We start from the raw sequence: 14,670 nt of genomic DNA, 5'->3' as shown, positions 1-14,670 counted from the left end.
TTTGGGCTGTGGAGTTTGGCAGGAGAACACAGAAGGGCCATTTCCCTCATTTCCCTCATTCTCTCCTCCAATTGCTCTTTTACCTCAGACCACAATGCTGTCATGTAGGTCATCCTGAAGTTACCCTCAGAAGCCTAAGTTTAGACGATAATGGGAGGTTAGACTGACGGCCAGAAGCTGGTGGTGTAGGCCAATTATATGGGCTGCTATATTCCAAATTCCCTTGATGGAAGAAGTGTATGAAATGTGCTGCTGGCCACCACGGGCAGAGGAAATGAGAGATGGGAGCCAGCATGACCCAAGGACAGCACCCCATTTACACAGATCTGTGTGGTACTGACCTCAGGGTCAGAAAACTTTTTCTTACGTCGTATTCCAGGGTGAAAGCAAAAGTGAAGGAGGCATCTCTTCCACCTCTCCCAAATTGTGGTGGCAATGGGCAGAATGATGGCCGCAGCTTTAAGAAAGCTACCATCCATCTGCCATCGATTTGGGCCTAGTGAGGCATCTTTTCCTGGTGTCCACTGTCTTGCTTCTCTAGACACACACACACACACACACACACACACACACACACACACACACAAATAAACAAACAAACAAACAAACGTGTGTATGTGAAAACAAAGAGAATGGCTATAACAAAGAACTCAGCCTGGAGTAGTGAAGTCTCACCACACCTGGTTTACGTGGTGCTGGGGATTGAGCCGAGGGTTTCCTGCATACCATTCAAGTACTCTACACACCAAGCTGCAGCCTTGGCCTTGTCTGTTGCAAACAGACGTGCTGATTTGCCGTTGTCCGGGTTTCTGTATCTAAATCCTACCTGGCAGACAAAACAGGTGTGACAGAGGCCCTGGGATGGTGCTTCTGGGCAGTGGTGGGACTTTATAGTTTAAGCCGCTCTCCTCCCCTCCCCCTTCTTGTTTCCTCTCCCTCCTCTCTCTGCAGCTTCCTTTCTTCCCAGCAGAAAAGGCTCCTGAGACTTTGCAGCTCTCTCAACTCAGAGGGAATGAGTTTCTGTGGCTAGAGTCATGCTTACACGCTCTAAAGTTTCCTTTCCCACCAGCACCCCGACAGGACGACCCACTCTGTGCCTAGTCTGTCCTATAGCTGACTCACACTGCAGCGGTGGCTGGGAAGCCAGCTGGGGGCCTCTTCAGGGTGGTGGCTTTCATCTTGTCATCGAGAACAGTAAACCCTCGCCTCTGCTTCCTACTGTTAAACAAGAGAGACTAAGTGGTTTGACTTTTACATTTCCTTTTTTGAGAATTTGACAATTGCCTCCAGTCCCTCTGAGATCGAGTTGGAACTCTATGATCCTTTACATGTTTTGACACGTTAGGAATCAAAACATCTTCCGGTGAGGCAATCTCCCAGAAGAGCTCTGTGAGTCTTGCCTGACTGTTTTCTGTCACTCGGGGACTTCAGCGGTGAGTTAAGCTGGTTCTCTCTATGTAGGGATAGGGAGTAAAGGAGTTAGAGGTCTAAGCGCTTCTGTCTCTGCCCTTTCCTAGTCCTATGTCCGGCAGAAGCCATTGTCTTCTGACTCTGTATCCCTTTCTGCAAATTAATCACAAAAGTCTCTTTCTACACAGATGTTTGCTCTGTGCTCTTGGTTTTAACTTAATGGCAAGCCTTTACAATTTTTTCTTCCTAGACATTAGCATAATTTACCTGTCCCAAAGTCTCTTAAAATCTAAAATTTTTATTTTAGGTCACTGAGATTTTTAGGGGCTATTTGTTTTAGCAGCTAGAGGTTACCTTTTGTAATACGATAACCTTTAAGGTTCTATTCAATAGTGAGGCACTTCGATCATAAATCTTGAGGGAGAGGACTCAGTGTTGATCATATGTGACTTTCTCAATAACTACAATAGATTCTTTTAAGGTTTCTTTCCCCTTTATTTTTTAGCAGGATATTTAGCAGGAAGATAGAAAGTTCATTTTCTGTCCTTTTATGTTGTGTGTGTATGTGTATTCATGCCCATGCATGTCAATACATCCTGTCTCTGTGTGTTGGAGGGTGTGCTGGTTAGTCTGTTGTCAACTTGACACAATCTAGAGCTATCTTGGAAGGGGGGACCTCAGCTGAGAAAATGCCTCCATCAGATTGGCCTATAGGCAAGTCTGGATTGGCCTATAGGCATTTTCTTGATTAATGACTGATGGGGGAGAGCCCAGCTCACTGTGAGCAGTGCCAGCCCAGGGCAGGTGGTCCTGGGTTCTATAAGAAAGTAGACTGAGGAAGCCATGGGGAGCAAGCCAGTAAATAGGACTCCCCCATGGCCTCTGCATCAGTTCCTGCCTCCAGGTTCCTGCCTTGAGTTCCTGCCCTGACTTCCCTTCCTGATGGATGATTATCAGCTGTAAGGTAAAATAAACCCTTTCCTCTCTAGCTAGCTTTTGGTCATGGTGTCTATCACAGTAGCAGAATGTAAACTGTAACAGGGATCAGTTAGAGGACAACTTAGACATTGTTTGTTAGGCACAGTTCATCATTTTTGTTGTTGCTTTGCTGTTTTGAGACAGGATCTCTAACTTGCCTGACACTAGCCAAGTACTAGCCAGAAAGTCCTAGGGCTCTGCCTGACTCTACTTCCTAGGGCTGGGATCAGAAGCACACGCCATGATGCCTGAATTCTGCGGATCAAATCTATTCTTTCACAAGCACTTTACTAGCTGAGCTGTTTCCCTCAAGAGAAAGTCACTAAGAGAACTGGCTCACTTGAATATAGAGGATGAGAAGTTCCACGATATGGCATCAGCAAGACAGAGAACCAGAAGAGCTGGTGGTATAATTTGGTCCTGGTCCCCAGGACTGAGAATTAAGGGGGGTAATGATGTAAATCAGTCTTGGTTGCGGTCCAAGAGCTGAGAGACAGCAGGGTAAAGAGCGTGGTGGTGTGCTTCCCACATGGAGTCTGAAAGTCTCAGAACCACGAGCTAAAGATTGAAGTCGCAGCATAAAAAAAGGGTGAATTTTCCATACACCCTTTTTGTTCTATCTAGAGCCTCAAAGAACTGCCAACCCCCCAGAGGGAGGTGATCTTCTGTTCATCCACCAGAGATAATGTTCAATGGGTATCTGGTATCTTAGCACAGCCAAGGTGACATATAAAACTAACTACTGTGCCGGGTGCAAATAAGCATGCATCTGGGAATATTGCCTTAGACGTGGGCCTAAGGGTTGGCTGGGTACATGAAGCAAAGCCTGATTGAGAAACGAGAATGATCTGGCCTCAGGAAATGTTGGTTGCAGGTGGAGTTGAATGGAACCGAAGAATGTGGAGCTTAGTCAGGGGTGGTAGCATTGGTCACTAAGAGTTCCCCGGTAGCTAGCTCCCTTTCCTCCACAGCATCACTGTATTAATCTGCTTTTCACTGTGGTGACAGAACACCCGAGAGAGGAACTTCAGAAGAGGCCAGGTCTCTCTTGACTCACAGTTTTTAGAGTTTCCAGTCCATGGAACCATGGGAGAGGGATCAGTTGCTCTTTTGCTGTTTGGACATATGGTACGAGCCCTGGGCAGAAGGAATGCTTACCTCTTGGTGGCTGGAAAATGAAGCTAGACCAGAATCACAGGATACCCTCCAAGTCAGCACATTAATGATGGGAAATCTCCCATTAGACCCTTCTTCTGGAATGCTCTACCACCTCCCAGTAGCATATACTGGAGCCCAGGCGCAAGCTAAAACCCACAGGCCTTTGTGGGGTACTCAAGGTCCCATAATATAGCAATTCTGAAGCAGAATTCTCTTCCCCTTTAGGTCTACTCAAGGACAGAAGCCAAGTCATGAAGTACTAAAGACACTCACATTCTTCTGGCCTCTCCAAGCTAGTCCCGAATACACAGCACAATCGTTCAGTGCTTAATACAAGCAGAGAGCTCTGAACTTTGAAGTAGGACTTAATGAAATTTGTTTTTAATGGTAACTCATTATTGATAAACCAAGGGAATTAACTTTAATTAGCATAAACCTCTTTCTGAAGAATTGGGTGTTAGTTTCAGAATAAATTTGAATTGGATATCTCTCAAAGGGGGAAAACATTTTAAAATGCGTCTTTACAAAAATTCCTGGCTTTGTGCATCAGCTCTTGATGAATAACTGTCATCGATGCCATCATTGTCCTCCCTGTCCTTGTCATCTTCATTAGAACTGAATAAAGACCAGATTTGGCTCAAGAGGTTGACTGGTGTGTGTGTGTGTGTGTGTGTGTGTGTGTGTGTGTGTGTGTGTGTGTGTTGCTGGGGATCAAACCCAAGGCATCTTGCATGCTAGGCAAACACTTTATCACGAGTTACAACCCTGATTCTTCCTTTTTGCTGTGTATAACAGGCTGTAGCCAATGAGTCTGTTCAGTCTCCCCTCTGTTGGTAATGCATGAGAGCGAGGGAGGGAGGGAGAAGTGGGGAGGAGAAAGAAAAACATAAAAGCCTTTATAATATAACTGTTTTTATCTCATTTATCAATTACTCTTGACCTGACCTGTATGTGATTATATTCTAAGAAATTCTAATGAATGCACATCAATATTGGTATGCTTTAAATTAAAAATTTGCATCATTTGAATAGATGTATTTACTGTTAACCTTTTCATGAAGTGCTTTACAGAATTAGGTCCATTTAATGAGCACGGAGAGTGACACAAGTTCTCACCTACGGGGTACAGATGAGAGCTTTTCTCTTTCTTCTACTCAACTCTTTGATGTTGCATAAGCTGTTCACAAATACCAGTTGCTGTTGACATCCAAACCAACAAATATATTTAGCACAATTCACCAGAGGCTGGAAAGTAAAGCTTTTAATTAGCCTTCAGGGGATTTTCTAAGATCATAGGTTTAAAAAGAAGTTAGAGGTGGGAAGTTCCCTGGCAAAAGAAACTGTGCCTTTCTCCTGACTTTGCCTGTGACCACAGAGCAAGGTTGACTTCGGACCCACAGACACTGTATAAAGGTTAATTAAAAAGAAAACGTCAGTGCATGTTGAACAGTCTGATATTCACTTACCCTATTGAAACAACTGTGGGTCATCAACACATTTGTGACAAGGGTAAGTCAGCCACCCTTCAGTGGATGGCCCTACACCTTGGAGTATATGGGTATTACAAACTGAACTTGATGGGTTACTAAAAAAAAGTTGTGGGCCCGCAGAATTGGCTCAGTGATTAAGGACAACTGTTGCTCTTGAGAGGACCCAGGTTCAATTCCCAGCACCCACATGGCACCTCCCAACCATCTGTAACTCCAGTCTCAGGGGACTCAACACCTTTTTCTGACCTCTAAGGGCACCAGGTAATCATGTGGTACACAGACATACATGTAGGCCAAACACACACATAAAATAGCAAATCAAATGAGTCTCTTTCGAAGCTACAAAGTTGAAGGGATAGAGAGGTTAGGGTGGGTCTGGGGGGAGTTAGGGGGATGAGTAGGGATGAATATGATAAAAAAAACATTGCATGAAATTCTCAGATTCAATAAAAATATATCTTAAAAAATTGAAAGCTCCTCACCAAAGATGTAGGACTATACATCCTTCCTTTTGGTCTCTTCTTTATCCAGGGAACCTGGCCTCTCCTGCTGGGTCCATTTCCCAGCATGCAAGAAGCCTTGTTTTTGCAGAGCCCTCCCACCCCTGGCTTCTCACCCCAGGGCCAAGCTTACCTCCTGGGACTCTCAGCTACTGCTCTGACACCACAAGGTGTAGGGAACCTCGAACTTGGCTCAAGACACCCCAAGATCAAGTTCTCAGCACAAAGATTTATTTGCCCCAGAGGGAAAGGGGGCAGGTATAAGGGACAAAGACAGGAGACAGAGGAAGAGGCAGAAGGGGAGGGAACTAGGGAGAGGGGAGAAAGGGGACAAGGGAGAGGGGTAAGGGGTATTTGTCAAGGGTGGGGGCAGACAAAGGACTGCCCCAGACAGAGGGGAGACAGACATGGCACACAGGGAAATGGCAGTTTATAAAGGTACAAGGGGAAACCCCATGTTAGGATGAGGTGTTTAATTTTAATTGGGCATGTTAATTAGGTAAGCCAAAGGGGGATTTTGATTGCTGGACTTCAGTACTTTGAAAGCTGGACCTTGGTAGTCAGCCTCAGAAGGAAGTAGCCTTAGTGGTTAGCTTTAGGAATGTAATCTAAAGGGTTTTTAGTAAGGCAGAGGAAATGGGAAGACATGTAGTTGGTTGTTTTTGCTCTTTTGAGGAGCCTGCCACACAGCTCCTAAATAAATCACACACCGAGGCTTATTCTTATTTATAAACGCCTGGCCTTAGCTTGACTTGTTTCTAGCCAGCTTTCTTAACTTTAAATTATCCCACCTATCTTTGGCCTTGGGGCTTTTATCTTTCTCTATTCATGTATACCTTTCCTTTCCTTCTTACTCTGTGTCTGGCTGTGTAGCAGGGTGGCTGGCCCCTTGAGTCCTCCTCCTTCCTCTCTCATTCCTTCCTTCCTTTTCTCCCAGATTTCTCCTTCTATATGTTCTCTCTGCCTGCCAGCCCCACCTATCCTTTCTCCTGCCTTGCTGTTGGCCATTCAGCTCTTTATTAGACCATCAGATGTTATAGATAGGTGCAGTAACACAGCTTTGACACTCTTTAACACAGAGTTAAACAAATGCAGCATAAACAATAGTAACACACCTTAAAATAATATTCTACAACAGAAAAGAGCAGGGCCTGCCAGAGCTACATGCTTGAGTGGGCTGCTGTCTCATTACAGAGAGCATTTCTGAATTCTAGACATTGTATTAGATACAGTCCACTGAATCCCTAAAGCCATCCCCTGCAGGAGGTGCTGGGAATCATGGACTCCACCAAGCAGGGATCTGTGGGGAGACTGATCCTTTTCTTCCTTTATGCTCTTCCTCTCCTCTCCTCTTCTCCCTCAACCCCCCATTTTTTGAGACAAAGTCTCAGGTGGCCCAGACTAGCCTCAAACTCCTTATGTAGCTCTCTAAAGGAAAGCTCCTGGGAATAACTCCTGCCTGTTCTCGGGTTCAGATTCTCTCATTGTTTATGTCTAGACAGACAGTAACTAGCATCCAAGTTTCCTTTAGACTACAGCAGTGGTTCTCAGCCTTCCTAATGCTGTGGCCCTTTAATACAGTTCCTCATGTTGTGGTGACCCCCAGCTATAAAATTATTTTTGCTGCTACTTCCTAACTGCAATTTTGCTACTGTTATGAATTATAATGTAAATATCTGTGTTTTCTGAAGGTCTTTGGCAACCCCTGTGCAAAGGTTGTTTGACCCCAAAGGGATCGTGACCCACAGGATGAGAACCACTTGCTGTGGGATGGCCTGCATGTCAAATTGTTCTGACTGGTCAATAAATAAAACACTGATTGGCCAGTGGCCAGGCAGGAAGTAGGTGGCGAGGCAGGAAGTAGATGGGACAAGGAGAGAGGAGAATTCTGGGAAGTAGAAGGCTGAGGTGGAGAGACACTGCCAGCAGCCGCCATGACCAGCAGCATGTGAAGATGCCAGTAAGTCACCAGCCACATGGCAAGGTATAGATTTATGGAAATGGATTAATTTAAGCTGTAAGAACAGTTAGCAAGAAGCCTGCCATGGCCATACAGTTTATAAGTAATATAAGCATCTGAGTGATTATTTTATACATGGATTGTGAGACTGTGGGGCTTGGGGAACCTGGAGAGACGCTCTCCAGCAACAACCACTGGATGATAAGATTCCACACTCAGTCAACTCAGTGTCTGCATTTCCCCTCTACCCCTTTGCCTCTGTCTTAGTCCATCTCTGCTGCTTTAACAAAACACTGCTGACTGGGGCATTTTCCGAAATCTGTTTACTCACGTGCTGGACTGACATGCTTGAGATGACGTGTCAACATCTGGCAACGGCCTTCCTGATGTGTTCTCACATGGTGGAAGGTGAGGTAAGAGGAAAGGAATGTGTGTCTTCACAAGACAGAAATGTGAACGTGAGCAAGCTGTTCCCACTTTCCCCTTTTGGGGATTAATCCATCCATGAAGTCTTCACCCTTGTGACCTAAACATCCGTCATTAGGCTCCACCCACAAACACTTGCACTGAGAACTGTTTGCAATATAAGGTTTTGAGGGAAATTGAATATGTTTAAATATGTAGCAACTTATTTTATTCCCTCAAATGCTTCCCAGGCTCATTCTCACACATATTAGCATCATGTGGGTTGGTTTTCCCAGGCTGGAGATCTGCAGGGCCAGAGGCACCTACCTGGAGCCTTGATGGGAGGGGGTGGGAAGCCAGGAAGGCAGGTAGATGAAATAGAACTGTAAGTCTGTAAGTTCTTACTCTGTTTTCTCCTGCTCTCCTCCTCTTCCTCTCCCTTCCTCTCCTCCTCCCTTCCTCTCCTCCCCCTCCCCTTCCTCCCCTCCTCCCCTTCCTTCCCTCCCCCTCTCCTTTCTCCCCTCCTCCCCCTCTCCTTCCTCTCTTCCCTCCTCCCTCCTTCCTTCCTCCCCCTCTCCTTCCTCCCCTCCTCCCCCTCTTCTTCCTCTCTTCCCTCCTCCCTCCTTCCTTCCTCCCCCTCCCCTTCCTCCCCCCTTCCTCCCTTCTTCTTTCCTCCCTCTCCTCTCCTTCCTCCCCCCTCCCCTTCCTCCCCTTCCTCCCCCTCCTCTCCTTCCTCCCCTCCCCCTCTTCCTCCCTTCTTCTTCCCTCCCCCTCCTCTCCCTCCTCCTCTCCTCCCTCCCCTCTCCCCTTTCTCTTCTTACTCACCTTTTCTACTCTTTCTTTGTTTGATCTTTCCCCTTCCTCCTTTCATCCTTCCACCACTCCTCATTTTTCATTAGATTTTTAGGTAACAGGAACGGAACAGCTCTTACCTGAGCTCTCGTGTAGCTCAATGGCTCTCTGCAGTCTTCAGTACCCACACCCCTATCCCTCTCTCCCCCTGCCCTGTACCACATCACTGTGTGGCTGTGTGTCCATGTCTAGACCAGGGAGAGCAATCTGAATACAGGCAAGCAAAGGTAAACATGTATTATCTGTTGCAAGAGGCTGAGGATAAAGATGTCAGGAAAGCCTGAAGACTGCCCAAAGGCTTATGGGAGGACTCAGGAGAGCTCAGAAGTGGAGCCCTCTTCCAAGTCTGGGTCCAGGCCTTGTTAGAGGTGTGGGTGAAGCTCACTGGGTGGCAGAGAAGTCTTCTGGATTATTCATTAAATGCTCATGTTGAAACAATCACAGGGGCCTTTAAAAGGTGGCTAACCCTGAGGTTGCTACTCTCACAGGCAGGCAGGTATAGTGTCTGTCTAAAAGGCCCTGAGGGCGAAAGTTCACTCCTGTATTTTTCCTATGTGCAGATGCATCTATCCCCTCTGGAGGAAGCAGGGAGGTGATATTTAACATTTGAAGCTCTTACCCAGGACAGAGAAATACGCTTGTATTATTCATTAATCCCCAGTCTCAGGTATTTCATCAAAGCAGCCTGAGTTGACTAAGACACTCATGGTTGCTAGGCAAGGAGGAGACACTTGTCCAGGATAGAAACCGAGTCTGGTAGGAGAGTGAACAAAAGGAGAGGGGGGTCTCAGGGGCCTACTCTCCAGCAAGGCAGTGCAAAAAGTGGGGTGGCACATAGAGCAACAGGGTGGCTACAAGCCAGGGCTGGGCATGAACATAAGGACGGTGTTTTCCAGGGGCACAGATGGGGGAAGCCACCTGGAGCCACGGAGCTCAAGGTGAGAAAGGACAGCAGCCAAGCAGAGCCAGGAAGAACAGTCCTTTCCTCCCACACAGACACAGCTCTCTGCTGACAGCCTTCATATGCTATGATGGAGAAGGCCTGAGGCGCTTCTGTCACAGCGTAAGCGAGGAAGCTCTGGAGCTGAGATGATACACAGTTAACGGGACATTAGCCCTTTCTTGCCCCTCCATCTGGCCCCCGAGTGTCTCATACACTGTGTCCCAGTCCACACGCTCTGGTCGGTCTCTCTGGGCTTAGCTCATAGTGGCTCACTGGAAGGTTGTCCTTCCTTCTTGAGCAAATGATGTTGATCTCTAGGCCTGGAGCAAGGCCCTGGCACACAATCATGAACCACTTCCTAATTAACGTTCTGTCCTAGCTCAGTCAGCAATATGACATCAAATCTTTGTGGCTTCATGGTTGTCTTTCTGATTCAACCCTTCCAGAATGAGGGCTCATTCTCTATGTTTTCCAGCAGCCCCTGAATAATACCTTGTCTCCATAAGCCTGTCCCAATTGATGATGAGCTGTGATTGATTGATGGCCTGGGAGTCTTAGGTGAGGGAGAAAGTTGGTGGAATGTTAAGAAGTCTCTGGAAACATCATCCAGTGGCTGCTCCATGCCCCTCCAAGGCCCAGTGTGAGTGAGAGCTTACTGGAGATCAAGAGCCCCCTTAACATAGCGAACTCCCTGGTCCCCTCCTGGTCCCTTGAACTAGTCTCACCACAGTGGCACCCATTATGGCATGGAACTCTCTCCTATAATTCTGGGCACTGGGTGAAGGAGATAGAAAAACACCAGGATAAGTGGAAATGATGTGGCCCGCTCTGACGAGCCTGGTTGGGAAAGAATATCTTCTTTCCTGGATCCTTTGTAAAAAGCAGAGTTGCTTTCATAATAGCATCATTTCTCAGGATGAAATACTAGAGATCATAGCAAAGTGGAGAAAGAAAATGACCTGAGTGCTTTGTAAAGGACAGCTTATTGGATCAGTGCCTCCTTGTCTTATTACTCCGTGTTTCCCCAAATGGCCTGTAAGCGATTCTTTAGTCACGGTGATCTCAGGCTCTGTAGCCAGAACTAGGACATATTAAAAGCTTTGGCCCAGGCCATGAGTTGCTGTTTATCAAACAAGGCTCCTGGTCCCTGGGTGCTGATGCTGCTATCCATTTCCCCTTTTTTCAAGCAAGATGCTTCTTGACCTGTCCCCCAGCACCACTGACTGTACTGATGCTTAGCTCTTCTGGTTCCTTAGCAGCTAACTCATTGTTATTCTGGAATGCTCCATGTTGAGCTATATACCCCAAGAATCCATAGATCCATTTGCTAGTTCATCAAAGATAGTCCTTGACATATTCTTGTATGATAGAAGAGGCATGGGGAACCTCGGGTGGCCTCTGGTAGAAATCCCATTCATGAGGTTGCACGCATGACCTCATTGCCTCCCAAAAGCCCTTCTCTCTAACATCGCTCTCCTGGGGGTTAGGATTGCCGCATATGAAGTTTGGTAGGACAGAATGTTGGTTATTTGCGGCGCTCTTACCCTGCAAGGAAACGTCACAAAACAAGACAGAATCCACTAACAAGAGTTTTATTAAGATAAAGGAGAGAGACAGATGTGCACAGGCCTGTGGAAAAGACACGTGAGTAAAGATGGAGCTGGGAATCATGGCGCCGGCTTATAAAGGCTGGGCCACGCCTACGCACACAGGCCCATGTGGCTATTCCACGCATGCACGTAGATCACATGGTTGCGCTGCCCACTTTATGCAACCACGCAAAGCCACGGGGTCCTGGTCACACGAGATGTTTTGACCTGGAAGTGACTAGGTCCCACCAGGCATGCGCAACCATGCGCAACCATGGGGGTGTGTTATGAATTCATATCACATAAACATTCAGGTTTTTTTTTTAAAATACAGTTTAACTTGTTTGAAGCTGAAATATATTGGTTCACATGACCAGAAATTCTAGTTTGTAGTGTTCCCCTCAGGCATGACTGATTCAGGGCTCAAACTTTAGCACCAAGGCTCAATATTTCTTTTAATGCATCTGGGTTCTGCCATTTCATTCTCTGGGCATTATTTGGGGCAATAGAGTTACAGAAAGTTCTAGGCCAAGGTTTCTCAGTGAGGATACGACTGACAATTTGGCGTGGATAATTCTTTTGTGTGGCAATGTTCCATGTATTGTGGGATTTAGTGTTCCTGGCTTTCAGGAATCAAATATCCACATGCCAAAAGCGCTGCTGTGTATTGAGATTACTGGATACATCCTCCAACATGACTCCTGGTTGAAGCCACAGTTTAGGCTGACTTTGTACTCACAGTTGGGATCCAGGCAAAAATAGCTTGGCTTTTTCTATGCCATTTCATCTCCTTATTGGTTCTGGAAAAAGATTCTGATTGGCTCTGCTTAGACTGTCCTTCCCTGGACCAATCATAGTGTTCTTGTGGCTAAAGGCTTTGTATCACCTTAATGGTCAATGTTTGCATAGCTAATGATCCCCAAACCTGCAACTTAAAGCATTTATTTAAAGCAGTGATTCTCAACCTTCCTAATGCTGTGACCCTTTAATACAGTTCCTCATATTGTGGTGACCCCCCCCCACCAGAAAATTATTTTTGTTGCTACTTCATAACTAATTTTGCTACTGTTATTAATCATAATGTACGTATCTGATATGTAGATGGTCTTAGGCAACCCCTGTGAAAGGATCATTTGACCCCCAAAGGGGTCATGACCCACAGGTTGAGAACTGCTGACCTAAAGCTCCTGTGGGTCAGGAACATGCAGCAACATGTGGTTCTGGCTCACGACTTTTCCTAAGGTTGCAGGAAGTTGCAGATCAGGGCAGCCATCTTCCTGAGTGGAGGATCTGTTTCAGCACTAACATGGTGGCTGATTTCAGTTCTTGATTGGCTGTTGGAAACTGGTCATGTCTTTATAGGCTACTGAGTTTCCCCAGAATGACACATTCAAAATCAAAGAAAGAAGGGAAGAGGAGAGAAGTCTCAAAGTGACATGCCATTCTTTCTTCCATATTCTTCTGGTGGCTCAGGCCCACTCTGGTACACTGTAGGCAGGAGCTGCATGAGAAGTCAGGGTCATTGGGGCAACTCCAGCTGCTTTCTCAAAGACAATAAAGACTAGTCCTTGTTCTGTGTAATGCACAGACCGTAGGCCCTCCAGCTCGCGAAGTCACAGAGAATGGGAGGCATAGTTCCTGAAAGGAAAGCAGATGTCTACCAAAAGTAAGTATTAAAGTGAAATACAATACATAACTCACTCTAGGGGGACTGGGCGAGTTCCAGTAAAAACAAACAAACAAACAAACAAACAAACAAACAAACCGTGGTTAACGCCTGTCTGTGGGATCATCATGTGTCTCTTACGTGTCCTCTCTACTATGGAGTGACATCCCTGCTCAGCATTCTTATCTGAGCAAAGGCTTTCACCAGCAATTCAGCTGTGGATTTATAGTTAGGTGTTGGAGATCTTGGGAGGGGACCAACATTTGAGTGTTTGTCTCCTACAAATCATGTCTGACTGCCGCTTACAGTCGCTCCAACCTCCTTTCTCCTTTGATATTCCTTAAGTTTTTGAATTTACGGCAGGGGAGAAGTTAACTATGTCCTGATGTTATTCTTCTGGGAAGGAACACAAGGGCAGAATTACCGAAGGTCTAGAAATAAGAGAGAGCCCAATTGCAGGCCCTAGCCCAAGATAACAATGACTGCTCCAAAGTAGCTGCCTTTTGTTTTCTGAGATAGAGTCTCATTCTGTAGTCCAGCCAACTGTGTACTACAGGCTGGCCTTGAACTTGTTGCAATCCAAAAGTAGGTATTTTGGAGCTGAAGAGACGGCTTAGCATTTAAGATCCCCAATTGCTTTTTCAGAAGACCTGGTTTCGGTGCCCAGAACCCACCTACATGGTGGCTCACAACAGTGCCCAGGAATCCAATGCCCTATTCTGGCCTCTGCAGGCACCAGGAATGTACATTGTGCACAGTTAAATAAATAGATAAGATTGGTTTTATTTTTTAAGTAGATATGTTGACTGTACGCATTTGAAAGGATTTTCTAGTGAGGTCTCCAACATCTATGTGAAGAAGTAAATCTTTTTCTCACTAGGAATTACTAGCACACAGAGGAAAGGTGACTTTTTTCTTCTTCTTCAATCTTTGGTTGAAGTACTGCCCGCTGCTGAGCCATCCTGACACCCCACTGCTCCCAGGAATGAGAAGCTACTCTTTGTCTTCCCCTCTCCGCTGAATGAAGCCTTCCAGGTCCCACATCCCAACTCCCGAGACACTTGCTTGAAGACTGAGTCTCTGTGACGCTCTCCCCAGAGCCTTTGGAAGCCTTGGTAACTGCCCAGGAGCCCAGCAACACAGGAGCTGGCCACAGCAGCAGTCTCACTGAGGTCTAATCACACAAACAGAGGAATTCCTGCAACAGACAAAAAACAACACAACCAAGATGCTGAATGTGTGGCCTTGTGCACCTTCCCTCTGAAGGCACATCTGATTTGGGGCCACTCGGTGAAGGCAAGCCAAGATTGGTCAGTCTTGGGGTAGAGCGTCCCCGATGTAGTGGAACCCAGGCCTATAGAACTATGCCCTTGACTTTGCAACTGACTTGAAAAGACAATTAGGTATCAGAATGTACCATTCTTCCACATGGATTTTGACCCTGACATTTCTCACCTTGTCTCAGTCAATTTTCTGTGGCTGTAACAGAATACCTGAGACTGGTCTAGAACTCCCAATCCTCCTGTCTCTACCTCCTAAATGCTGGGATTACAGGTGTGTGCCGCCATACTCAGCTTCCTTAAAAAATGTAGTGTGTGTGTGTGTGTGTGTGTGTGTGTGTGTGTGTGTGGTGTGTGTGTTGAGAGTTGGGAGATCAACTCAGCCCCTGGTATTACCCACCACCTGCAGTTTTACCTAAGGAAGTAGAACATCCAGAAG

This window comes from Peromyscus leucopus, chromosome 5, assembly GCF_004664715.2.
Source record: "Peromyscus leucopus breed LL Stock chromosome 5, UCI_PerLeu_2.1, whole genome shotgun sequence".
Lineage (NCBI taxonomy): Eukaryota > Metazoa > Chordata > Mammalia > Rodentia > Cricetidae > Peromyscus > Peromyscus leucopus.
Note: the sequence above shows the minus strand (reverse complement) of the source record.